The following is a 26,987-nucleotide window of genomic DNA, read 5'->3' on the forward strand; positions in this document are numbered from 1 at the left end:
AATCCTCTTCAGTTCTCCTAGGACTGGCCCAAGGTCTCTCTGCTTGAAGGAAAAGACAAAGAGGGGACTGACACTGGATTATTTGAATTACAGCATAACCCATGGCTATTCCACATATCTGAGTTAGGACTTCAGTACTCTCAGAGGTAGTGAGTGAGGTGAATTCTCACCCTATAGGCTTCAGAGAACTTGAATATATAAAAAATTACAGAAATTATCTAAAATATAAATATAGCAGATAAAGTACAGCAGATAAAACTGAAACCATAGCTATCTGGCTGAGTCAGTCTGTTTTTCTGTACACACACATGGCAAATGCAGAGAAGACATTTGCTGTAAAGACAACACAGGAAAACTCAGTCGCTAGACACTACAAAGATATTGCAACAGTTTCAATTCTGAATCAAAATGCTACCAATTTTAAGAGCTTTTAGGGGAAAAAAAAAAAAAAAAATGAGTGAAAGCCCTAACAGTGAGCACCTATTAGCTCCTGAGGTGAGGGCTTTGACATGAGGTGGCATCTTGGCATCTTATATTTGCAGCTGTAAACAACATTGACAAGTGCCAAATGTGTGTTGGTGTGCGCATCTATTTCTCCGTATCTACTAAGAGAAGGAGAAGTTTTCAAGAGCCCACAGTCTACCACAATGTTTGAGTGAACCCAGATAGTGCTGATTGTTTTAGGCATGTTAGCTTTCCATGTGAGAGTCACCACTGCAGTCCTTTATGGCTCTTCTGTCATTAGATGCCATGATGGGGATGGGAAAGTCTCCTGTATGACTGCTGTTGGATTTGCATTAGACTTGTTAAACATACAGATCCCCTGTGTGATTATTCAGATAAGCTATCAGGTGATCCTGATTTAAGCATCTCAATACAGAGCAGAGCATCCAGACTATTGCTGATATTTGGATTTGCAGCTGCTTGTGATGGGCTTGCTCATTACTGCCTGTGCAGTGCCATTAGTGGGTGGAGTGTACTACTGACACAAAGGCACACTTGCCCTGAGGAGTCTGCAGTTAAAAGCAGACACCAGGATAGTGGAGGCTACAAATATTCAAAAAGTGCAGGAATGAGAGAATGAGGGCTATAACAACTGAAAGATTATGAGATATGCTTGTTATGTTCACCTTTTGCTAGTGCCTTGTTTTTTCAGTCTGTGCTGACACTTAACCTGAGTGATCTTGCAAAAGAATCATGTTCTGAATTCATATAGCTTTTTGTGATAAGCTGTTGATGTGCTTCTGGTATTTTTAAGACACAGAGGAGACATGTCAGGGAAACAGAAGCCAGATTGCACTGCAGATAGAATATTCTAATCAGCAAGCAGCTTATCAGCACACTTATGAGCAGCAAATGCTTCACAAATCCCAGAGAATGCCAGCTGAAAATCCCCATCATTACTGACATAACTTTCTCGATAAGCCTCCTCAACAATATGAGCTATTGTTTATACTGAGAAGCACTGCTGAGGTTCAGTGGAAAGGTGTGCAGAGCTTTTTCTCCCAAACAGATGAAGCACTGCATTCATGGGTGAGAAGCAGACCTGCTGGCATTTGCTGCTCTTATTCTATTCAATGGTCGCAGCAAATGACACCCTTTCATTTTCCCTTCCTGCACTTCATAGCACAAAAGAAAAACTTAAGCCTAAACCAGCTATTTTTATTTTTGATTAAATCTGTTTCCCCTCTCCAGATGGTACGTGCAGGAGCACAACATTAACCCGAAACAAAAATGAGCAACCAGAAGCAAGTGTGCCATTAGCTCAGCTCAGTGTCTGATGTGTTTATTTTCAGTAGATCTGTGAAGCAGGCTGACAAGCAGAATCTTTTGCTTCACATACCACTTATAGAGCTCCAGTAGAGCAGGCACCATATGAAACAGTCAGTGAAAAAAAGCTTCAGCAAAGCATGGCTATGTTTTCTTTTTTTTCTTTTTAGGCACAGATACAGTCAATCAAAACCTCTATCTATGAAAGAGACTCATCAGAGACGATATTAAGATAATTACACTGTAACTACAAATTGTCATAAGAGAGGTTTTATGACACAATTTAGCTGAATTTGACACTATTGACCTCAGAGTGGCTTATCAAGGCAGGAGAAATAAATTAAGAGATACGAGTACTCAGAGTGCAAACGGTGAGCTGTGTTTTCCAACTTCTTTGAGATAAGGTGAGATATACTTATATTTACAGTCACCAAAATGAAAAGTTCAGATTTTTAAGCTACTATTGTTATATGGCTTTGTCTATGGCAGTGAACCAGCCAAGGTATGGGTCTGCATATTGGCCTGGGATTATCCATACTGGAATTTACATTACAAGATCCTTGGCGTAGATTTGACCTATGTCAGTTATCATCCCTCCCAGGTTTCAGACACAGCCCGAGGTCTAGCACAGGCTAAGGACCTGCCTGACTGCAGGTCAGATGTGACCCCCCATTTAGCAAAGAAATGCAGCCATACAAATGAGAGCAGTGCTATGCCAGTGGATCACAGGGCTGGAGAATGATCCCTATTTACCAATATGTGTGCACCTTGTAATATCAAATAGAGAAGGAGCAATGTCTGTCTTGTGTGCCAAAGGCCATGTTCCAGTAAATAGCATTGATAACTGAACTTTCTGGCTATGCTAGAGCACTCTGCTCCGGTACAGCCTCTCAGCAGTCGTGGATAATTATGAAATACTGCCTTCCTTTGGGCTAGTTCCTGAACTGGATGTGAAAAAGGATGTGACAAGGATGTACGCTTGTCAGATATGAGCCAGCTTGCACCCACAGGTGATGTAGGTATGCCATGGTGTTGCAGCTCATGGGAAGAGCCTTAGCCTGTAAATACTGCCATCATCCCTGTGTGGCAGTTTTGGTGTGGGTTTCTGCTGTATGGCGCAACACCCACTAGCACATCCTCTCCCAAGATTTATTTGTCAGCTTAACACATAAAGGCAGATGACTTTTCTTAGACATTTGCACACTGAAGAGCACAAAGGTGAGAGGGGGCTGTTTGAAGACTTCAGCTGCTATTGAAGTACAAGTATTAGATAACAGGAATCACTAACAATGAAAATGAAATGAGCAGCATCATCAACGTCTAGCTAACCTTGAGAAACAATGCCCAGCACACAAGCAAAACTGGAATGTCCTTTGCCGCCTACAACTTCATTAAGGTGACATTTTCCACAGTATGTACTTGGCAAACACAACTCAAACCCTTACCGTGTTCTCTGCTGCTTTCAAAATGTGGCACCTCTTGGGACCTGGAATCTGCTGACACAGATGTTATAAAAGACTTTTTGTAGGATTGACGGCAAATAAAATATTCTGCTGCTTATTGCAAGCTTTTTGACGGCATAATTATGGGTATCCTTGCTCCAGGCTTCCTGACTGATTCCCACCTGACAGACAGCCTCATAGATTTTATGCATTCAACAAATGCATTGGCACTTTCCCTCACATTTCAGCATAAATCCAGGAATGGAACAGTCATCAGGTGACTGCCCATTTTGAATCTGTTGTACAGCTTTTCACGTTCCTGTCTTTACTGCATTGTTACAGTAAGGCTTGCTCTTGCCTCTCAGCTTTCTGAAACAAAAATAAAGGGCTGTGTTGCAAACATCAGAAACAAAAGACGAGAAGCATTGCTCAGCCAGGCCCCTGTGTGTGTACATTGAGCAATTCAACATTATTTTATTAAAGGTAGCTTAAAAGGGAGTGGAGAGAAGCTAGAAAACCAGAGCCTTCGCTTCACGGGTGTTGAGCTCCTTAAACTTCCATTAGCTTTCTAAAGGTCTCCATTTCTTTTAGGTTCAAGGTGCTCTGCGAACAAAAAGCACTTAAGAGAAACATGCTGCTTTTTAAATGGTAGTGTCCAATGACAGACAATAACAATTTGTGGAAGGACAAGGAAAGCTTTTCTGTAAAAAGACAAGAGCACCTCTGAAAAAACCAGGACAACCTGATTTTTCTGTGCTTCTTTTAGCAGTATGTTCCAGAGCAGACTTATTAAAATGTCTCCACTAAATCTTGTTTCCAAGAAGGAATGGTGTAATTTCTGATCATGCACACTGTTTTTAGCTTTGACTTGAAGAACGCTAAGCTACTTTTCCCTTATCCTTTGTAGCTTTAATTGTGCAGCAAAGTATTCTTAGCTTCCTCATGTGGTACTATGCTAGCAGTCAGGTTCCTGCTGTACAAGTCTCTTCTTTTATCACATCTTCAGCTTTTCTTATCTTTCTATAGCTATTGAATCTTGATATCACTCTCATTTGTCATAACCTCTAGCCTAGATTTCAAAAATTCCTCTCTTTTTGAAATAAGCTTTATACCTTGTCATCATCACTTCTCACAGGCTCCTTTCAGAGGAGCAAATTTCAGTATTAGCATGTAAAGCACAGCTCTCCCCTTCCTGTGACCTTGTGCCAGCGGTTGAGATCCAAAGAGGCTGTACCAGGTGTCACACAGGTGAGTTCAGCTCATTATATTTGTGGTCCCAAAGGCCTCCTTGCTGTCTCTCTGAAGTGTGCATCCTCAGACATCTTTCTTTCTCCCACACACCATGGAGCCCCCAGGGAGTGATCCCTTACCATGGGTGCTGTTTAAAGTCATCAGCTGAGAATACAATCAAGAGTAGAGTCTTTTCTGATCTTGTCCCCCGTACAACCCATACCTTTACATTTATAGTTACTTCCTCCTGGATAGTGTAAAAGCCTGATAATGGAATCTGCGGTCCAAAGTCCTTCTAGTAGCGGGTTTCAAAAATGGTGCCACTACACCAATATTACTTTTAATGCAATTGGTGTACAAAAGCCAAATTTTGTAATTTTGCACTCTAGGCCTGAAGAGAGCAGGGTTAGATGCCCTTAAATCACACCAAAATTTCTACTGTTGTTGTTAGGGGGGGCGGAAACATCCAACTTTAATTCTGACCCTTCAGAAACCAATGGATAAGCTAAAGAATGGTCTGAATATATGGCCTGGAGGTGATGAGTAACACAGAATTCACAGTTCCAAGTTTATTTCTTTGCACTGTACTGTGAGGTGTTTGATAATGTTGCTGTCAACTCTCTTCCTATAAAGAACATTATTTATGAGAGGTGTTGTCTAAGCATGGGCAGAAAGCCCTGAACTCATGTCTCTCTGGGGCTGTGAAAGAGGGCTCTAGCCATGCTATTCCACCCATGTTCATGCAAACAAGGGCTGTAATAATCCCTCACCTTCATCCTGAAAGAACACATCACTCTATGAGGATGAAAAAGAAGGAACAATTATTTGAGATTTCTTCTGTTATCCTTCATTTTCCATGTTCTAATTTTACTTCACCTTTCAAATTGTTAGAATTTTTTTTTTTTGGTAAAGAAAATAAATTCACAGGTACAGTAGGAGGATATCTAAGAGAATTAAAGACTTCCACTTGGCATACCGTTACCGTAATTTTAATTTCCTATTTAGGACTTGGGCATTACAGTCCAGAGCTCTCAATACCCAGGAATGAAGCTTGCCTAATCACAATGATCCCTGTGCACTGCACTCACTGTGAGACCTTTGCTTTCCCAGGAGCATGCACCTGACTTTGAAAGATCTGAAATGAAACCCACATTTATGCATTTTAAAGAACACTGCAATACCCTCTGGAAATAGCATTGTCACGGAATAAGTAAAAGATGGGGTGAAACGACAATATCTCTGCTCCCAGGCGCCAGTATTTCTTTTGAGAGATGCAGTGCATCAAGCATTTTGTCCTGTGCAAGCATGTTAGGCTGAGGAAGAACAACTGAGTATTGACTAAGGAACATGCTGGACTTTAGTGACACTGGATAGTGAATGAAGGAAGGACCAAATGAGCAGAATAAAAATTAGTCACAGATAACTAAGGTGCTTTACCAGGCTGTAGTTACCACCAGACAGGCATTGAGTGGTAGGTCCAATGGGGAGAAAAACAGTAACAATTTTGCCAGTTTTAACTTCCTGATAGAGCACAATGAAGAGTGGCCACAAGCTGTCATTTGAGTTGTGTTACTGCTTCTTAAGACCAGCAGTGGTATTTGTTTAGGGCATCAAAGTAAATGTGTGCAGAGGGGCTACAGGGCAACACATGGCCAGAAGTGCCACCGTAGGGCTGCCAGATGCAAGCTCCCTTGCAGAGGGAGCACCCAGGTGCCGTGGTGAGGAGCCCAAAAACTAGTGACATCAGTGTCTCCATCAGAGTCCTAAGCCTGGAAATGCTTCTCTGCACAGGACCTCCAATTTGATGTCTCAGTGCTGTTGGCTAACAGGCCCAGCAGGCATTTGCCATGAATGGTGTGTATGTGTGGTCTCTTGAGTGGAGAGTGAGAATTAAAATGTATCTGCATGTACAGCCTACCACTGGCTGTATAATTTGAAACATTGGCTTTTTCGAAACCGATGAGACAAGGAGGCAGGGAAAAGAAGGGTAAATGCAGTTCATTTTGGAGGGAAGCAGCAATGACCAGGACACACCTGAACACTTTCATCAAAGCAGAAAGACCCACTGAAGAGAAAAATCACAGATGTCCAACCCCGTTAAGTGAGCTCACAGTAGGAGTAATTTTTAAAATGAAAAGCATGCCCACTATTCAGAGATACAAGCAGGAGAATGGCAGGGGAATCCACAAAAGGAGAAAGGTGATGAAGAGAGACAGCAGGAAATCAAGCTCCATTGAGAACAGCAATCCACAAAGTTCCGGTGCAGCCCAGCCTGCAAAATAACAAATAAACTCTGCCTAACATGAATAAACTGCTAAATACACTGGTCACAAAAGAGTGAGTTGTACCTACAGGTACCTCACAGCCCTTTTAAATGGTAACAGTTAGAAGTCCAGATGTAAATACAAGCCTCCTTTTCTTTCTCTAATTCACATTATACATGCTTTTGTAACAGCAACATAGGGAATAAGGAGTTTGGCAACTCAGAAAAATCATTATATTTCAAACAACATATATCACCATTAGAGTATTTTCATTTTCTTCTGATGTGTTAATCCTTTGCTGAAGGGAGTGTCAATTAAAGACCCAAATAACTGTAAAAACATACCCTTGTATTACATTTATACATAGGTATAATAAGTGAAGCCAGAAACTAGTGTAATCTCTACCTTAATCAGAAGTTGTCTGCTTGAGAAAATATTCTTGATTTGTAGGTGTTGTCACTGCCCACTTTCATTACTCAGGTGTAAAAATGTTTTCGTTATTTTAGTATGGGATATGAGATTTCTGGTAAGAAATCTTGCAATGAATTGTCTTTATTTCACCTTTGAAATATCTATGACATTTATGTCAGGTATACCAAGATTTTTTTTCAGGCAGATTTTTTTCAACTTTATTGCCCTCACCAATTTTAGAGGTAGCTACTGAACTCTTTTTCAAAGTTTAAGAAAGCCTAAACTCGTTAGAGATGTGAGCTTTGACTGGTCAGGCATAGTACATGGCTGTAAGGACCCAATTAGGAATTTAAAGGCACTGCTCAAAACAAGAAAGGTGGGTTGATTTCATTAGTATTGGCAGGCAAGTCATTGACAAGTTCACCACAGGAGGAACTCATTTAGATAATAAATCCTCACTGGTGTTTGCTAGGTTGGGTTTACTTCCTGTCCAAAAGAAAAACTACTTACTTTTTTCTTTCTTTTCTTCCCAATAATGAAGGTGGCTTTTGGATTTTACACAAACAGACTGGATTATAGGTTTCACTGGAAAACTTTGGACAAACAAGCACACAAGTCCAGCACAGATGTGTCGTTTTAACTTCAAATGCTGGATGTTTCAGTGCTGGAGGGAACATCAGGAGTGCAAGGCAGGGATGTATTTGCTACAGGTATTTGTGAATTCTTCCTGACCTAAAGGCTTGGCTTGATTCAATAGCAGAAAACTGCATTTAACTTATTGCCTCCAATTAATTTGTGCAAATTGCTTAGTAATCCTAAATCATTACAGTGTTTAGAGTAATGACTTTGAATTTTTATTATGGAACATTTTCATTAATGCCATTTCATTACTGGTTAGAGAATTCTTGCAAGAAAAGAATTATGCTAAGATGATATTTTCTTCAGTTGCCATAAGTGTGGTACTTTAAGTTGGTGCATGTCTGTAGGTGTCCTCTTCCACAAACACCCTGTGAGCAGCTGCCCCAGGATGTCCATGGACATCACCAATAAGATACTTTGCAACATGTTGACTGGGATTCTGCAGAGCTGTCAAAAGTGGGGTCAAGTCAAGAATTAATCTCTCCTTTTCAACTTGTGAAACCCAGCAAGGCCACTGTGGCAGTGACTGTGAATAGTGAATGTCTTGCTGATTTTTAGTCAGTGGAGCTACATATTTGGGGAGCCCTGCATTTGGACTCTTCTTTCAAACTGTTCCCTCTTGTGTTGCTGCTGTCTTAGCTGCAAGAGCTGGCCATTTCTGATGCAGATGGCTAATATACCACTGATGCTCTGCAGCAAAACCAAGAGTTGAATGTCTCTCAAGACTGAATTTCCAAGTAGCTAGACCAAGCACCCCAATCTGGAGATATTTTAGGAGTGCTGCAAACACTGATCTTTTGAGATGGTTTCAAATTGCACAAGATGAACTATCTCTACAGCTGAAAGTGATTGCCCTGGTGTCTTCAGCATATGGAAATTAAAGATGTGCTGAACTTTGATATTACTGGCATCAGCAACTGTGCACCTAAGGATATTCATGACAGTTGCACCAATTTAGTGTGTGATCAAGATTTTGAGACTGCTATGATAATCAGGTTGGTAAGCATATGTCCCGACACGTAATATGTCTGGCTTTGGAAGTAGGCTGAGCATGCAAATAAGCACTCTTTTAAATCCCTTACTTTACTTCCAGTACTTTAAAGCACTGGAGATCACTAGCTGTACTGTTCACTTTAATAGGTTGAGTAGGGCTTCCTCCCTCCCTGTGTAGGCAATATGTTTTTTCCAGAGTGAGGTGAAAGCCAAATGAGGGAACGAAGTGTGCGTTCATAATTGTATTTTTACACAAGACATTCACATATATCATGTCCAAAAATACACACTGAAAGGATATGATTGTTTATAAAAGCAAGCTCTTAGAATTTAGAAAATACCAGACTCAAGTTTGCCTGTGCATGTTTAATTGAGTTCTGTTTGCATAATGATGAGTGCTCCATCACACAGCTACACGTTTTTTACCCACAGGTGGTTGGGATGGATTAGGATCACTTGCTGGGCAGCTTTTCAATATTCTGTTTTATCTTCATAGTTCAGTACATGGCCCCATGTCTTGGGTATTGCACTCTATTCAAGCTGTGATCTGGATACATAATTATTAATTCCATCAGCAGCTTTTTGGTGGCAGGCACTGCTATTGTTTTCAGGTGACTCACAAATAGCATTGAATTATGTTTTCCCTCTATAAGATCAAAGGACATTGTTATCTTAATTTTTCAGGTGGAAAAAAAAGAAGGAAAACTGTGGTCCGGAGGTGCCACTAATTTCAGCCACCAAAGATCTCTGCTGATTACCCTTGCAGAAAGCTGATAGAGCTGGCCCCAACCTTTATGTGGTTCAGTGTCAGCAAAGCCTTGGCAGCAGTAATCACAGCCACTTGGTGACTGGGAAAATGCATGAGCCCCAAAGTGCATGAGCCCCAAGTGCCTCCCAAACTTTTTGAGACAAATGAACCATAGACAGACACAGGCTCATCTGTCACCCCTCCACAGGCAATGATTCATGGGCAGCCCACCTTGGCTCTAGCTGAAGAGGGCAGTTTCACAGAGCGAGCCAAGTGGGGCCTCTGCTGCCAGTCCTGGTCACTGTGGCCAGGTGAGCAGCAGCAGCAGCCTCGGACAGCAGCTGCTGGGCAATGCCCAGGCACCCCAGTGGGGCCCACGCCCTGAAAGCACAGACTCTGTCAGGAATTTAACTGCTTTCCTGTGCTTGGACTGTGATCTCAGGAAGGCACATAAGAATGGTCAGATTTGGGTTGATTTGCACAGGAGTAGCAAATGTGCTGTTAACCTTTCAAGATGAGGCTAGGATATATATTTTTTCCTTAAACTTTTTCTTAGAATAAGAAAAAAACCAAAAGTCTGAAATTGGATATTTCCCTAATTATACAGCCTGCAAGAAAGTCTGCCTAGAATAATTCTGTCCAACAGGTTAAAGTCTAGCAAAAATGTTAGCAGATGAAGCAGGGAAATCCTGGATGACTTTGCTGTTAAGTAGTTCCTGTAGTGGCCTTGCTGTTAATAAGAAGGCAGATACACGCACATATGCACCCACACACAGACTGTGTGTGCATGCACAAGCACAATAATTAGCAGGATGCTGGATGCCCCCTCATTTATTTTGCTTGTTCTTTTCTGTAGAGCTTAATCTTGCAGACAGTTTGCTTTAATCGTGAGCTGGTGGAAACGGCAGGAGTTTGTATAAAATTGGTGTTACTTTTCAGCTGCTGAGAGCAGAACCCATCAGAAGGCAATGCTGAATAAATCCAGAAGAACACCGTGGCATTAATTGTGCACCGTGCTGAGCATACCTACTGTGGCAGAAGGTGACTCCCACCCCAGTGATGGATGGAATCCTGAACAAACTACAGCCTCCTCATGTTTCACCAATGTACAATTGCTTAAAGCTGCATGCTGTAGCCTAATTCAAATTACTTGAATTTAAATGGTAAACACAGAATCATACAAAACAAGTACAAAGCAAAGGAACCTACCGCTGTCATTTCTCTTTTGAAGTGCATTAACACCTTTGGAGGAAATATCTTGAGACATGGAGGAAAAACAGAATCATTTGCTTATGAAAAAAAAAAAGGTGTTAGGTCTTTTTAAAAGTGACCAGCCTTTTTTTAAAATTTTAATTATATCTTAATGCATAATATAAATGGGGGTAATATATTAATTATTAAGGGCTCAGGTTTACAAGGAGTGTGAAACAGTAATGTAATCCTCCTGAATAATGTTGTCAGTGTTGGTCCCATGCGTTTTATACATGTGCAAAATTAGGTAGAAACCACCTTAACTGTTTTCCTTCTTATTAAACAGTCTTCCAAAAATCTATAATTCAGTGAGACATTAAGCAGTTGGCATTTGTTGCTATACAATCCAGTTCCACAAGTCCCACTGTGAATTCAGCGGGGCATTCGGCACTAGCCAGCTTCTGTTATCAGTAACTCTACATGAAAGAACTTGCATTTTCCTGCTAATGAAACAAACAGAAAAATAATAAAGTTGTTCAGTGTTTTAAAACCTTAGTTTGAATTCCAGCTCTGAGGTTTCAGTACTGAGGACTGTTGAGATACTCTCAAGTCCAAGAGTCTCTCACTGCTAGGTGCCTGTATGCTTTTATCTCCTACAGATGAACATGAATGTGACAAGTTGTTACAAATGTTGGACATCAGTGAGATAACATCACTAAATTCTGATAAGGGATCTGAAATATTCTATGAGCTTTATCTGTATTAGGGAATTACAAATTGAAAAGCCAAACTAGACCCTTGGGTCTGAAGAGAGTGAGCAATGCAGGCTTCAAGCACAAGGTAGAAAGATCAGATACATTCCTTGCCTTATCTTCCTAGCATGGCCATTGCTTTTTAAGTCTCATATTTTTGAAGAATGGTAAGAGTTTTTGCTCCTTACAGAGTTTATTGACTAAGAAGACTGTCAGCAGTGCTCCAGTTGCAGGCACTGGCCTCAAATCCTCTTTGGACTTAAGCTCCTTTTGGCCACCTGTGTGTTTGTGTGGTGTATGCCACTGCCTCCTCTCTCTGAACCCAGCCTGGCTTGAGGAGCCAAGTTTTTTTCAGTGATGTGGCTGGTGTTGCTCCCGAGATGACCAAGTGTGGTGGATTTTAGTTGCTCAGACTGAACATGGTGGCATGGGGCTGCAGCATGTGGAAGGTCCTGGTGCACTGGGGATCATGCTGGGCTATCATTGGGGCATCCCTGGTAAGCCACTCTGGCTTCTGCAGAGTTCAAAATTAAGATGATGAGAACATAAGTTAAAGCTATTTTAAACTGTGGTCTCTAGCCTGTGCTTAATTGTCCCGTGCTTCTCAGGCCATCCCTGTACAGTCACTGTGCTCAAGGAGAATCTCTCCATTCCCTTTATTTGATTTCTGGTAACTTGCATGAAGAACAACTTATTTGTCCTGTTATGGCTGGGAGACCACAGCCCTACCTCACTTCCTTGGATCTCACTGTCTCCATCCTGCTCTACAGAAGAAGGTATTAATTAATATTGTGGGAGCAATGTGATGTCTGTCATATTAAGCTGGAGAAATTCTTTCAAATGTGAAAATTTTCAATTTAGAAAGTAAAATATCATTTTGGGGAAGCAAATGCTCTGAGTTTGGACTTTGTCAGTGAGTAATTAAGTGAGTTTGCACTGCTGAAATCAGGACAAGTTTTTCTGCTTATCTACAGATGGGTAGTACAGAAAGTTGTCTTTTTCTGAACTTGTATTTTTCAGCTTTTTTTTGACCAGATGAATTATTTCTGAAATAATTCTCAAGAAAAACATGTAGATATTTGCTATATCTCCTTCCCGTCTACATCCATAAATTCTACTTCTACTCTACCTGCTCTACTTGTTTGGAGACATCACATCTGAGCTAGGAGCATAGTTTTGCAGGAGGAGGGAAGGACCAGCCAACAAAGTTGCAGAAACTGTTGCAGGGGTTTTGTATTGCCCAGCACAACATTGTGATTGCAGAAGGTTTCCGAATGATCCTGATTTCAAATGAATTTTAAAAAGAATTTGTGCAGTTTTGCTAGCTGCTGAGCAACAGTACTTTTGTTCATGGTTAGTTGTGGAAGTACAATGACAGGCATGCAAACAGAAGCTGTATTTAAACCAGCACATTCAAGTACATGGCTGATAACTACACAATTGGAGGCTTGTAACAATGGTATTGTCAGGAAAGATCAGACAGATGTTTGAAGGCACAGTGTGGAGGCAACTTTGAAGGTTGAAATTCTGCACTCTCTGATGTCTGTGAAATGAGCTGGATCTTTTCACTGCAAAAACTTAGACTGTGGGGATGAATGGGAAGGAAGGAAAAAGCTCATGGAATTCTGACAGTGGAGGATTGTAAGGACTCTAAGTATGCCAAAACAGCAAGGTCTCAGGGCTTCAATTTTGTTCCTTGGTCTACAAAAAGAGCTTGTTCCAGTTATTGAGTACTGTGAAGCCTGAGCATCAACCCTTTGTAAAATAATTTTTAATTGAATAATTAAAATTTAATTTTTTAATGCAACTTTGAGCTATCCTGTTTGGGTAAGACTTCTTAGGAAGTAAGTTGTTAAAGTGTATGGATTGCTGAGGATGGAGAAGACCATTGTATTTTAGGAGGTGTCAGTTCCTGAGTCATTTCCGAAGTTGCTGCTGCTGTGAAAGGGGATTCAGAAAACCCTTTGTGAGTCCCTGATGTTGAAAGCCTACCTTGACTTCCCTGGGTAGCAGACTTTGAAGACCTTGTGGTAAGTCACTCACATAAGTGTGTGTGACATCACATCTCCTAGCCAATGAAATAGAAAGAGTTTCCAAAGTTTACTAGAAATCTTGGGGAAAAAATGGAAAGATATATGTAGAGGAGGGAGAGCGAGGAGTCCTTGGCCTATCCAACCAGGCCATGATTCCTAGCAGTCAGCATGAACATCAGAGGACACTTGGAAATACCCAAGATGGAAAAAACACCGGTCAAATCTCTCCTCATCTGTCTATGTATTCATCAGCATGTAGCCAACTGAACACACAGAAAGCAGCTAGTTTATTAGTTCCTTCTATTAGTTCCAAGAAATATCTATTTCTTGGCAGAGAAAATACAGGCTGAGACACAGTGTGACACTCCACATCTGCCAGGAGCAGCAAGGAGATGTGCTTGGAGCAACATCCACATCCAGCAGTTAACATCTGTCCTAGCTGTTGGTGCTACAGGGATGGGAGGATAACTCAAGGGGCTGCCTGTAAGTTTGGCACTGGGCAGGACTCCTGCTGCCTGCTGCCTGTCCCCAGCCGCCACCCCAGGCAGCACAGTCCTGCTCCAGGTGTGCACAGACCTCCCAGTGCCGGGATGAGAGACTGCAAAGGGGTCTTGTCCTCTGTAATCCTTTGAAACACGGATTATCAGTGTCAAAGATGCATAGCAATTCTTCTGGAAAGCTTTGCCATTCCATTTTACTGCCTCTCTGGAGGAGGCTGCGCGCCCCTGACACAGTTGCTGGGCCGACTGCAGTTTTCTGACTTGCTCATTTTGCCAAGGGCTGAAGGGAGATCGATTGGGAAGAGTTAAGTCATTGGGCTGATGATACAGACTGGATGGAATGGAAATGACATGGTGTGAACAGAACAAAACAAAACAGAATATATTTTCAGAGCTGATAGCTGCTTCACCACCCTATTCCCTGGCCTCCTGATCTTGAGGCCTACTCATCTGCCGTGGCAGAAAGATCGAGAGAGGTTAACTGTGGAATTAACCACTCCTCATACAACCAACACAGTTTCTGCACCAGAGAGACATAAACAGCAAAATGTGCTATTTTCAAGGAAAAGTGCTAGTGTGGAGTCCTGGAGGAGTGGGGGAAATAAAGGGATTTTAGTGCGCTTAGACTGTGGGCTACAGTTGAGTGCCTTTGGGGCACTTAGTCTTTGCAAAAAGGAAGATTTGACACAGAGAGAAGTGTGGACAGAAGGAATTATTATTAATCAGGAAGTATTATTTAAATATCAGAATTACATGACAACTAAACCGCTAATTTGTTGTTCAGAAAAAAGAAAAAAATTACAACCACCCTGGTTTTAGGGGCATCCCCTGTTTCAGGTGGTTAGCCAAAGGTTCCTTTCCTTATGCAGCTTGAGAAAGCATCATGGAGAGTTTTATCAAATAATTGCATGAACAACAATGGTATCACAATAGCCAGACTTCTGCAGTGCCTTGAGGTCCTCCCCAAGGAGCCTGCTACAGGACAGAGGGGCAGTGGCTGGGGAGATGTCACCCATTCTTGCAAAAGAATTGCAAAATTCTCTGTGATTAAAATTTTTGCTGCTAAAGAAAAATGGACCAAGACAGAACTAAACTGATTCAATATGCAGAAGGCTATATAAATCAGCTCTGTACTTGCATTGCCTTTCCTCTCCTTCCCCTTTGTCATTCAAAGTATGCTCATAGGAAAGTTCAAGAGAAGCTGCTAACAACATTATCAACATCAGGAGAGACAGACAAACCAATGATACAGGATGTAAGTGAAAGGATACCACTGAGAAAAGCTACACAGATGGTTTTAGAGATTAAAAAAGCTGGCATTTCTAAAGCTCAGGATGGTTAAAAACAGAGACAGATAGAGGGGGAGAGGGTGAGAGCGAGGAGTAACTTACTTATTCAATCCTTCTGGTTTGGTATTTCTGTAGGCCCCATCTGTACTTTGCAAGAATAGGTTTGTGCTTTTGGTTGCACTCCCAGCTTATTCTTCTTGGTGTTTATAGACTATCCCAAATGTCAAGTTCTTTTTCACAAAACAAGTTGACAGCTCCTCACAGCAAGAATTGTTCTGTTCTGGGACTGTGCCGAGGCAGTTTGCATTTTTAAAGTGATTTCCAGCCTATAGAAGTCCTGTGAGTAATGACTTTGCTGTTCCTAGGGAAGAGAAGCACTGGGTCTCTCTCTTGGCCTGTCTGCCTTTTAGCTAGAAAAAATTCTTAGTTATGGTCTTTGTTCATTCATTCTCTGTTTGCCTAAAATCACTTATTCTAGTAGTTTCCAAACCATGATCTCATGTGCCATATCACACAATGCTTTCTTAGGGTGCTTTCCACTGCAGGCTTCAGGAAAGGAACATCTTCTAAGAAATTTTGCTAGTGCAATATTTGAAAAAAAGGTTTTGGAAAAACAGAGACCTTTATTTTTCAGAAGATTTGTGGGATTACCAGCTGTGAGATTTCAACAAGAAGATAAAAATGGTAGGAGGGACTCCACAAGCCTTCTAGAATATTTACTCAAAGTTGTGTGATTCCAAGAATTCTCACTTCTGAATAAACCACCACAAAAAAAGCCATTTCCTTCTTGCTGAGTAATTGACATTAAATGGGTGGTACTTCTGGGCACCTCCTGGCACCATCTATCCCCTCATTCTCCTGCCAGGTTCTGCACCCAAACATACCCCAACTTCCCTGGGCATACCTCATGTCTTATCTACAGCCCCAGCCAACAAGAGGGCAACAGAGATCCTGAAATATTTTCCTCTGTCTCAGTCCCCTGTCTAGTCTGGCTTGTGCTGAAGTTTTACTTTTCCACCTACATGACATTCATGAAAGGCACAAACTGTCCTTGGGTCACCTGCAGCATCTTGCATGAAAGAGAGGCTATGCCAGGCAGCCATTCATGGCATTCCATTTAATAACCCAAGCCAAAGTAATATTGCATCTCTGTCAGAGGTTCTGTTTAAGTGTTTAAGGCCATGACAAGTACTTGGTGCAAAAAACACTTTTAGGGGAAAAAAAAAATTATCTCTGAGGACTGGAATGAAATGAGCTTCTGAGAAGTAAATAGACAGACAGAAATGTATAGACAGACAAATGGGAGGGTGATAAAATTGGTCCTGCACTCTGTTTCTAACATATTTCAAAATAGCAGCTTTGGAAGATGGCACTTCCTTTTACAGCCCTTTTCAGAAATAATAGATGCAGTTTGCTGGAATTTTGGTCTAACTATTTAAACACCACATTGCCTTTTAGCAAAGGTTTGCCTCCCATCATTAAGTAATTCATTCAAGGTAAAAAGTGAAATAAAACCAGAGGGATGATATGGTAGTCTCAGATGCAAGCCTTATGTTACAATAAAAACCAGTGTGGTTAGGCTTTTTCAGAGGATTTTTTTGTGTTTTCTTGCTCTGTTACAACTTGCAGAAAGCAGAGATTACAGTATGTATCTGCTGATCAATATTAAAATAGTAGAGTAAAATGTCAGGAAGAAAAAAATTGAAATCATACTAGATTTCAACACCAACAGAGAAAATCCCAGCATTTGTGAAACAGCAGCAATAAAACTAGCAATTGTTATTTAGTTTTAAGTAATGAACCACATAAAGAATACGAAATGTTGCTACATTGCCTCCCAAATAGAGCTTATTACACTGCTGCTTGGATGTTTGTACAGTCTTTAATTTAAACATTTTCTCTTCAGGTCTTAATAATAGGCATGGGTTGTTACAATTTACTCTCTCTTCAAAGGCAAAAAATGAAAGAGGAAAACAAAATACTTTAACTCACATGTGAACACAATTTACTCATTTAGCCAGAGGAGGGGTTGAAAGTCAGAAAATTTTACCCCCTGATTTATCTTTCAGCCAGGTAAGGGCAGGATTAGCATATGGGCACTCCAAAGCTGCTCCCCCAGTGAGAAGGAAGAGCCATTCATCACTGTTTACTGGGCTTTTGTTGTGCTGCAAACCCTAACAGAGAAGAAATATAATTTGTGTTTCTCAAAAGAAGACCAACGTGCAATCGCATAGATGCTTCAAGGAGTTTTCTTCTTATTATTATATTTTAATATATAAACAACTGAGAAAAGCATTCAAAGGTGAATGTTAATATATTCCATTTCTCATGGCCCACAGGATTCTCAGCTCTCAGTTCAGTTTTTTCAATATATTTCTGGAATTACTGTGATAGTTTACTGGTTTGAAGGATTTTAGAGTCATAAATAGCAGCAAATCTTAACCTTGAAACTTGAATGACAAAATAATCCTATTTGAAACAACACTTGAGTGGCACAGGGAAGAGAAGGAAAGAAATAAATTAAATCCATTTTTTCCTGTACATGACTACTTCAAGCTCAAGCTGCTATTTAAATTTGATCATCTGATAAAATACCAAATTTTAAAATGCCTGGCTCTGACTTTTTTTATGAAGGAACAGAGGTGGGCTGCAGTGTTTATTCCTGGCCTTGGGAAATGTAGATGCATGACCCTCTGTTTCCCCCCTTCCTTTAGGGCACCAGTGCTTACAGCTTCACATGCAGGCAGGAATAATTTTGAAAAAATTGGGTTCAGATGCTCACCTGAAAGGTGAATAAGGAAAATTTTCTCTTGGGCTACATTTGATTTCTTTACATATTTTTGTTCTTTGGGCTCTTTGCAGTTAAGCATGGCTCTTTACTCAACCTACTAGGACAGAAGCAGGACCTGAATGGAAGGGCTGCTGCCTTGCAGGGGTCACATCTGCCCAGCATCTGGGTAGGTGTGATGGCCAGGGCAAGCCTGGGAAGGAGCATTTTGGGAGCCTGGAGGAGCAGGAGAACCCTCTTTTCCATCTCCTTTCTTGGCTCAGACATGGCTATAGGAGTATTTCTCTGAAAGCATCTCTGTCCTTGTCTGTCCTGGGTAGCTGTGAGACCTCAGCCGCTTCTCTCAGTGACCCACAATGTGGTTTTCTGTGGGAAACTACAGTCTATGAGCTTTTTACTCACTACTGGAGGGACATTTAATAGGCCACAAGATACAGAAGGATAGATTAGAGACCATTGTACAGAATTTAGTGTTAATTTTTATTGTGCTGGTAATCTTTATCCTTCCTGATGGGAAACTCTCTCCTGATGGTTCCATCGGTACTAAAAATTAAAAAACCAAAAATATCCTTAGCACAGTAAAGTAAAGCACAGTAAAACATGATGCCATGAAAGAAGATGTTCAAACAATCAGGCTCTGCCTTTCTGCACCTCAGCAGCGGGCAGAGAAGCCAAGAGCTGGCTCACCCTTTTGCAAGGCAACAAAGGACACACTGCTCAAATCTGATGTCACTTGGGCTGAGATCCCACAACACACTCCTGAATATTAACAACTGCATTAAGGGGTTCTCTGGAGCATGCTGGGACAATCTCTATGCTTCAGACTTTGATATCCTCTTCCAGGTATGCATAAACCTTCAGGACAAGACACATTTCCAGTGTGACAGCTGATGGAAGAAACCAGGAGCAAGTGACAGTGACATTTGGAAAATGCATTCTGAGGAGTTGTTACAAAATGTTTGGATTTGGCTTGCTTTTGCTAGGGAACTAGAGAAAGAATATATGTTTAGTAAGAAGATACTTTGCCAAGAAATGTATTAGAGCTCTAGCACAGCTGTGTAGTACATGAGGTAAGAGAATATTGCTGAAATTTTATCAGTACTTGCACCAAAATAGTGCTGTACATCCTTTAGGATCTATTACAGATAGACTCATACAACCACTGTAAAACATAATGAGATTACACTCTTTTCCTCCCAGATTAGTCTAAGGAACTGCTGGGAACACAGTATTCATTTCTGTCTTCCTTAGTTTTTGCACTGAGAATTTTTAATACATTCAAGCTATTGGTCAGTCAGAAATCTGTAAGCCACAAGACACTGGCCATAAAAAATAAGGACAGGAAATTATTTTCCAAATTATGCCACATTTTTTTCCTCATTTACAATTAAATTAAAGGGAAAAACCAATTAGAAAGATATTACTTAATCTTAGTATATACAAGCCAAAGAGATAGTTCTTGCTGCCAACAATGAGGATCCAGTCAAATACTGAATGTTGAAGATAGACTCTTTAAAATCCAAGACCAATTTTTCATCCAGAGAAAATACAATTTAAAAGATACTAGACATTTCAGTTATGTAGAAAGATTTAATAAATACTACCTATTGTTTTGAGGACATTATTCATTACTACTTAGGCCGAGGGATGAAAATGTTGAAGAAGTGATATCAGCTCGGTATGCCAAATTGGGAAAAGTTCATCCTAAATCTAACTGGTTACCTAACGAAGTTCAGAGGTATTATGATCATAGATAGGCAGAAAAGTGCACTGTGATAACACCAAACCTCAAGTGCTTATTATTCTGAATATATTCTGAATATAATATTCTGAGAATCCAGCTGAGGGAAAAAATATCACATGCACGCCCTCACACATATCTACACACATCCTGTGTTTACAGGAAGCTTTAATGATAATCCATCATCAGCATTAATGGGGAAGCCCTCCAGCCACATAAAGTAACTGGGAGTGTGTGGGCCACAGCTGGAGGTATGAAACCAGCTTGCAATTCATCCCAAATTTCCTGGTAATTCCTTGCTTCTTTTTAATCAAGGGCCATTTTGTACCTTCATAAACCTGAGGACCAGGTAGTGTTGTTCTGGTCTCCCAGGTGAAAACCAGTACACAAGCCAGGGAATTTCAGTCAGTATTTCCTGTGTTTTAGGATACTTTGTCCTTGCCTTAGAGCAGAGGATAGCCTTGGGACCTCCAGGAAACTAAGTAGGCAGCCAGTTACGCAATCATTTCACAATTTCTGAAGGTGTTAATACTTTCCCCAAAGGCAAAGTTAATCTATGTTATTAGTAACTACACAAGCAAAAAGAAATAAAGTGAAGAGATATTCAGTATAACTGATAAAATGGAAGTGTTTTTTTATCTTTTGGGGAGTGTTTTTGAGTCTGGCTCAGATTAACTGTGATCAAAATACATTTTTATCCTTGGAAGGCAAAGAGAATGCTTTTGTCTCGGGCCTTTGCTCAATGACAAAGGTTAGGCTTTTGCATCTGCGAATCTGACCTGAGGCTGCAGATGCACTGAAACAGGAGAACAAGAAAAGCAAGGAGGAATTATCTGCAGCAAAAAGGCAGGCCTCCCACCACAGGTTAAAGCTTTTTTGCTTTCAGCTGCTGTCTCTTGTCTCATGTTGTCTGATCTAGCATCTAGCTGATAGAAACTCCCTGCAAAATGAGGCATAACAAAGGCAGGAGAGAGGGAGGAATCACTTCACTCTACATCAATGGTTTATGCTCGGTGTCAGTGAGGAGAGGAAGGTATGGGCATGCGGTCCGAAGGCTTTGCCCCTTGCTAGGTCAGAAAGGAAGAGCTTGTGGGAGGGAACCTTGAGAAAAAACACCGGTATTTATAGAGGCCATGAAACAGGGAGGAAAATGATATACCATAAAAGAGGGGAACCTCTGTTTGAGCCAGGAGAAAAGCAGAAACTTAATACTGAATGAAGTATTTTCTCAGAAGGAAAAAGCAAAAGAGGGTGGTATCCCTGCTCAGAAGAGAAGACCAAAAGGAAAGACAAGGCAAAGAACAGTTTCTCATTTAGGGAGGGAAAAATAAAATAATAATAATAATAATAGTAGTAGTAATATAAATGGTGTAGTTTGTGTCATAAAAGCAAGTACTAAATACAGAAGGTGAATGAAACTCCTTGAAAGAGGCAGTGGGACTTGGTGCTTGTTACAGCTAATGCCAAGCAATATTACTGTACCCCACCAGGTATTAGTGAATATTAATATTATGCCAATTAATTAATTAATTAATTAATATTGGCAAGCTTTCAGGACCACTGGTAGTATGTTATGCCTTTTCTGGGGTAAAATAAAAGAACTCAGTTTCTAGCCCTACTAATTTTATATCTTTTACGAACGACGCATTTTCTTCTAAAAATAAAATACATCATGTAAAAGTAGTAATTTACAGCTAAAGCAACTATTTTCTGATGTTCTCATTAAGCCTATTTTATGCACCTGTCTTCAATTCACTCTTTTGAAATTGTAAACCACAAATAAGTATACTGGGAGTGAGTAATTAGCCATAATTATTGTTTCTTTGTAATATTTTGGGATGTTGAGAAGATTTCTTGCTTGAGGGTGTCCTTTGTGAGAAGGGAAATATTCATAATGATGCTGAAGCTTATGACTTGAACCTACACATCAACAGCAGCCTGTAGTGAGCAAAGTAAAAAAAGAATTATAGCAGGGTGTCTGCAGCAGCAGGTTTCACCAAGGAGAAATCCCAATATGGTTTAATCATGGCTTGGTTTTAAATATTTTTCATTAAATATTTGCATTTTTATGTCTGCTAAAGGCTTTGATAGTTCCAAGCTCTTTAATTTCCTAAATTTGCTATAATGGTGTGTATATTTAAATACATCTGTATGTGTAATGATCTATAATGTTGCTGATCCCCTGTGTAATGAATTAGACTTTTCACTGTTGTAGATAGGACTGATGTGAGATAAATAAACCAGGCCGAAGAGTATTGATACATGGAATTGATGTAAACCAGGTCAGAGGATAAGCTAATTAACATACTTGACTGATTTGCAGTCTAATCCTATACAAAACATTGGAAGCCTGAGTTGTGAGCACTGAAACAATGAATCCCAGCTCAAGTATTAAAAGTAAATTAAAATCAAATTCTGTTGTGGTTTGTCCCCTCAACACTTCTTAATATTACACAAGATATGATTTTTCAGACTAAATATAAGCATTGGTATTTATTTTAAAATAGGATTTAATGTGAAATGTGTTTTTCACAAGGATTTTTTAAGAAATGAGTGGATTTCTCCATCTGTTTGCAAATCTAAACTGTTCAATTCAAACAGTAACTGTGAAAGTGTGAAAAGCTGTTTGCAGGTCTGCAACCATCTCTCTAGTTTCATCAATTTGTTTTTCAGTCTTTGTTATTTCTTGTTTCCTTTGTATCTCCTGGGACAGCTTCTTGCTTGAGGAGAGAATGTTAATAGCTCATTCGTCCTCCAGGATATTTCCTCGCAACAATGAGAATACTCCCCAAATTTAATCTAATTCCTTTGCCTCTTCTCTGTAAAATCCAGGAAAAAAGTTGTCAAGAAACATGAACATAATCTGAATAAGGCTGCTCTTTAAAGCCTGATTTTGCTTGGTTTGTGTAAAAGGATATTAAAATAGATTATAAGTTTCCAAAAACCATTAGTAAAATTCCAGTCCATTTTAGGTTGTAATTTCAGAATAATGTAGGTGCTAAATTAAGTTCATCTGAGAAGGGATTTATGCTTTGGGTTTTTTTTTTATTTCACTAATATATTCATCAAACTTGCAATTAAAGCTTGTGTACTTGTAGGTCACAAGCTGCTGTAATATTTAAGAATTAGTTTTAATTTTCCTGGAACCATAAGATATTTATTGGCCCATGCAATATGATGATGCACTGCAGCGTTCATAGTATTGTTTAAAAAAAAAAAAAGAAATATGAGCATGAATGCAGACAAGTACTTGTAGTCTAGATGGATTCTAGAGAGAAATAAACTTGAATTAGGTGGAAAGCTTAAGTTTTCTTAGATATAATATACGGGGAAAGTATCTAATATCTCTCTCTTTGTCTACAATTTATAAGAAAAGATAATTTCCTTTGTTTGGGGCATATCTACCAGGGGAAATTAACTGTGATAGCTATTCTGGATTAATTGTCCACACAGATCCTGGATTAATGTCAAACAGAAGAAGGGCATTCTTATTTCAGAATTAAAGTGCATATGTAAGGAAAAATAGTTTTGCAACTTGCAAAAATTCTGTTCATGGCTGTATTAATCCAGATTAATTTCCTTACAGTCATCCTGGAAAAAAATACACTCTTTTAGCTTTTAGGAATAGGATGTAGAACTCTGGGATGGCTTGGGTCATTCCAGAAGGGATCTTAAAGGTCATCTTGTTCCAACCCCCTCCCAAGGGCAGGGACACCTCCCGGTAGAGCAGGTTTCTCAAAGCCCCATCCAGCCTGGTCTTAAACACTTCCAGGGATGGGGCATCCACAATTTCTCTGGGAAACCTGTGCCAGTGTTTTTCCCTTCTCAGTAAATAATTTCTTCCTAATATCTTTAGTTTAAAGCCCTCTTTCAGGGCCTTTTAACTCTTGTGTGCTTTCAGATTCCTTACAAGGTCAGTGAGCAGGTCTCTATTCTCCCAATCCCTGCCTTTGCCTGCTGCTCCTTGTTCACTGTGGCTGGAGCACTTGTGAACAATGCAAAAAAGTCATGGGGTACCTCAGCCTTCTCTGTATGCTTAGCAGCCTCCTTCTGAAGAGGAACCACATTTTCCCTATCCTTCTTTTCATCACCAATGCACCTATAGAAGCTTTTCTTGTTGCTCTTGATGTCCCTGGACAGATTTAATTCCATCAGGGTGTTGACTTTCCCATCCAGATTCCTGTCCAGACGATCTCTCTGTACTCCTCCCAGGCTAGCTGTCCTCGTTTCTTCCTTCTGTGGGATTTTTTTTTTTTTTTTTTTTGAGTTTTCCCAAAACCTCCTTGCTTATTTAAGCAGACTTCCTGGAATTTTTGAATTACTTCCTCGTTGTTGGCATATATTGTTCCTGAGTCAGGAAATGTGGTCCTTATTAACCAGCTGTCTTTGACTATACTCTGTTGTGAAGCTCCCTGAAGAGGCAAAGTCTGCCCTCATGAAATCCAGTGTAGTAAGCTTCTGTGTGCCCTCCTTGCTGCCTCAAAGAACTTGAACTCCACTATTTCATGGTCACCTCAGGCAAGGTTACCCTTGAGTCTCACATTCCCCACCAGATCCCTTGTTGGTCCAGCATAACACCTCTCCTCGTTGGACCCTCTATCAGTTGGAGAAGGAAATTACCATCAAGGCAATCTGCTAACGTCCTGGATTGCTTGCACCTCACTGTACTGTCCTTTCAACAGATGTCAGAGTGGTTGAAATCCCCCACGAGGGTCAAGTTTTGCGAACGTGAGGCTGCTCTTATCTGTCTATAGAAGACTTATCTGCTTGGTCTTCCTGGTCTGGTGGCTCATAGCAGACCCTCACTATTCTGTCACCTGTGACGGAGCTTCCTTTAATCCTGACCCATAAGCTCTCAATCGGCTCCTCATCCATCTCTGGGCAGAGCTCCATGCATGTCAGCTAGTCATTGACACAGAGAATGATGCCTGCTCTTCATCATCCTTGCCTGTCCTTCCTAAAGAGCCTGTGTCCTCCCATCCCTACTTGCCAGTCAAAGATCCATCCCACCACATCTGTGATGCCAGTAGGATCACAACCCTGCAAGCCTGTGCACATCTTTAAATTCTCTTTGATTCTCATGCTACATTCATTTGCATAGAGGCATTTGAGGGGTCCCCATAAGGTAACCTACTGGCTGGAAAGACTGGAATTTCTCTGTGCTGCTCTTCAGGTGCTCTCCTGCTGACCTGCTATCACTCTCCACGCTCAGGGTATCGACTGCTGACCCTGGCATCAAACTGATATGAGCAGGATAGATTGAGATTCCTCTCCCCCAACAATTTTATTTTATCCTCCCCTCACCAGCTTCATAGAAATTCCCTAAAGGTGGCTCTTAACTGTGAGAAAAGGACCATTACCTGTGTAATGATTTAAACTGTTTCTATGTATTTACTACTTTACTTCCTATCTGGTTATACTTCTGGAGTTATTGAGCATTGAGATCTTTGGAACTGCATACAACAAATATTAGCTTTGCTCTGAACCCATCTGAACAACAACTAAAAATAAAACAACAAAATAATATTCCCTGGAATAGATCTATAACAAAAAATAATATTAAATTCATACTTAAGTTTGGTGTGATAGTAAAGCTGAGACTGTGACTTCTCTATTGCCATCTGCACATATCTGTAAAATCTGTGAAATTACTGCACCTTTTGTCTTTCTAGACTCTGACAGGTTATTTTTTTCTTTGTTAACATAAGTGACTACCTGGTGGGGGGACCAGCTTCTCATATTAGTTACTCAATTATCGTCTAGCATATTGTAGCTTAACCTAACTTTTCCTCCCCCTTTTCCCTCAAACAAAAAGCCTCTAAAAACCTATGGGAAATCAGGTGAGAAACTGTATTAGAGAAAATCAGTTCATATATATACAGACCAACAACCTTCTGACCTTTCTTGCCAGAATACACACGATAAGGGTAATTGCCAGCACTGTTATTTGTTCTCATTTTATTAAGTCTGTTTTTACAATAGGTGTTTGAGATAAGTACTCTGATGGCTATTTCTCCAGATGTCTGGTTTAAATGTACCATAAAACATGCTGGATGGTGTATCCACTAACACCATATAGTGATGAGAATAGCAGATTAACATTAAACAATGTGTTAAAGGAGAAAATGTTTCTAAATTGCATTTGCTAGGGTTAGTTGCAGCCACCAGAAATAATTAAAACTGCAATAATTTAAAAAACATTTCCATCCATAGGCTGTTTACTTTTTCCCTTTCTTCAGTTTTTGAATTCCAGGATGCTTTCAGAGTAAGGATATTCAGGTTTGGTGCTTCTGGTGCTGTGCAATGGAGTGAATATGCTTGTGCTTCCAGAGCTGGGAAGGAATCACAGATGTTCTCTCTCTGCTCCTTATCCACTCCCTCATTATGCACAGACACTCTCTGCCCTTGCATGTTGGGTTATTTATACACAATTGAGATGCATAGCACCATGATGTGTGTACACAGTTTTTAAAAAATAAGAGCTTTTATATTTTCATTATTCCTAATCCAAATTTTCACCTTTGAAAATCTCATGTATCCTAAAACCTACTTGTGGGACCTACACTGCTGGTAAACAACTCAGACTTTTAGGCTCTGGAAAGAGTCAGTAGTCTTTAAATCTAAGAACTCATGATGCCTTTTATGAAACACTTCTTCTAAGCAGTACCTCTCCCTTTTGTTCCCTCCAAAAAACATTGAGCACTTTAAACTTTTTGTGTGCATTGCTTTGTTTCCATCACCACTACCCTGGTTGTACATTACATCTTTGGTATTCTGCTTTAACTTTTTCTATAACTCCTAAACAATATTTTCCAGCTACTTATTCCTTTTCTCTTTTTAATTTTTTATTTTTTTTTACCCCATTATTGGATAATTTTTCCTTTCTATCTTTTCTAACAAGTATTTTTCAACAACAGTATTTGATTTCTATGATTTCCTTTCCTAGTAACTTGTATAGAGAAAACATAGTTTGTCAGATACTTTGGGCAGATAATGAGTATTTTGGTGATGGGTGATCATGTGAAATCCCTGCTCTAATGAGTAACAGCCTTTCCCCAACTGGATGTGTTCCATTTCACTTTGTCTAAATGTCTGTCTCAGCTTTGCAGACTATAGACTAGGACTGAGTTCTTCTGAAAGGTTTTCAATTACCATGGTATTCCCAAACTATCAAAGCAGAAATGTATCAGAAAGAG

The 26,987-nt window shown here is 40.1% G+C and overlaps 1 long non-coding RNA gene across 2 annotated transcripts; it reads left to right on the forward strand.

Moving 5' to 3' along the window:
* Positions 1-7,533: 7,533 nt before the first annotated feature.
* On the forward strand, positions 7,534-12,577 carry LOC147653579 (uncharacterized). 2 transcript variants are annotated; one of them, XR_015286448.1, is made up of 3 exons: positions 7,534-7,827; positions 8,104-8,751; positions 10,437-11,458. It is a non-coding gene; the product is annotated as an uncharacterized LOC147653579 (long non-coding RNA). The 2 variants fall into 2 exon arrangements; XR_015286447.1 differs by lacking the exon at positions 8,104-8,751 and having other exon boundaries at positions 7,585-7,827; positions 10,437-12,577.
* Positions 12,578-26,987: the final 14,410 nt, after the last annotated feature.

This window comes from Cyanistes caeruleus, chromosome 4, assembly GCF_971803275.1.
Source record: "Cyanistes caeruleus chromosome 4, bCyaCae1.hap1.1, whole genome shotgun sequence".
NCBI lineage: Eukaryota > Metazoa > Chordata > Aves > Passeriformes > Paridae > Cyanistes > Cyanistes caeruleus.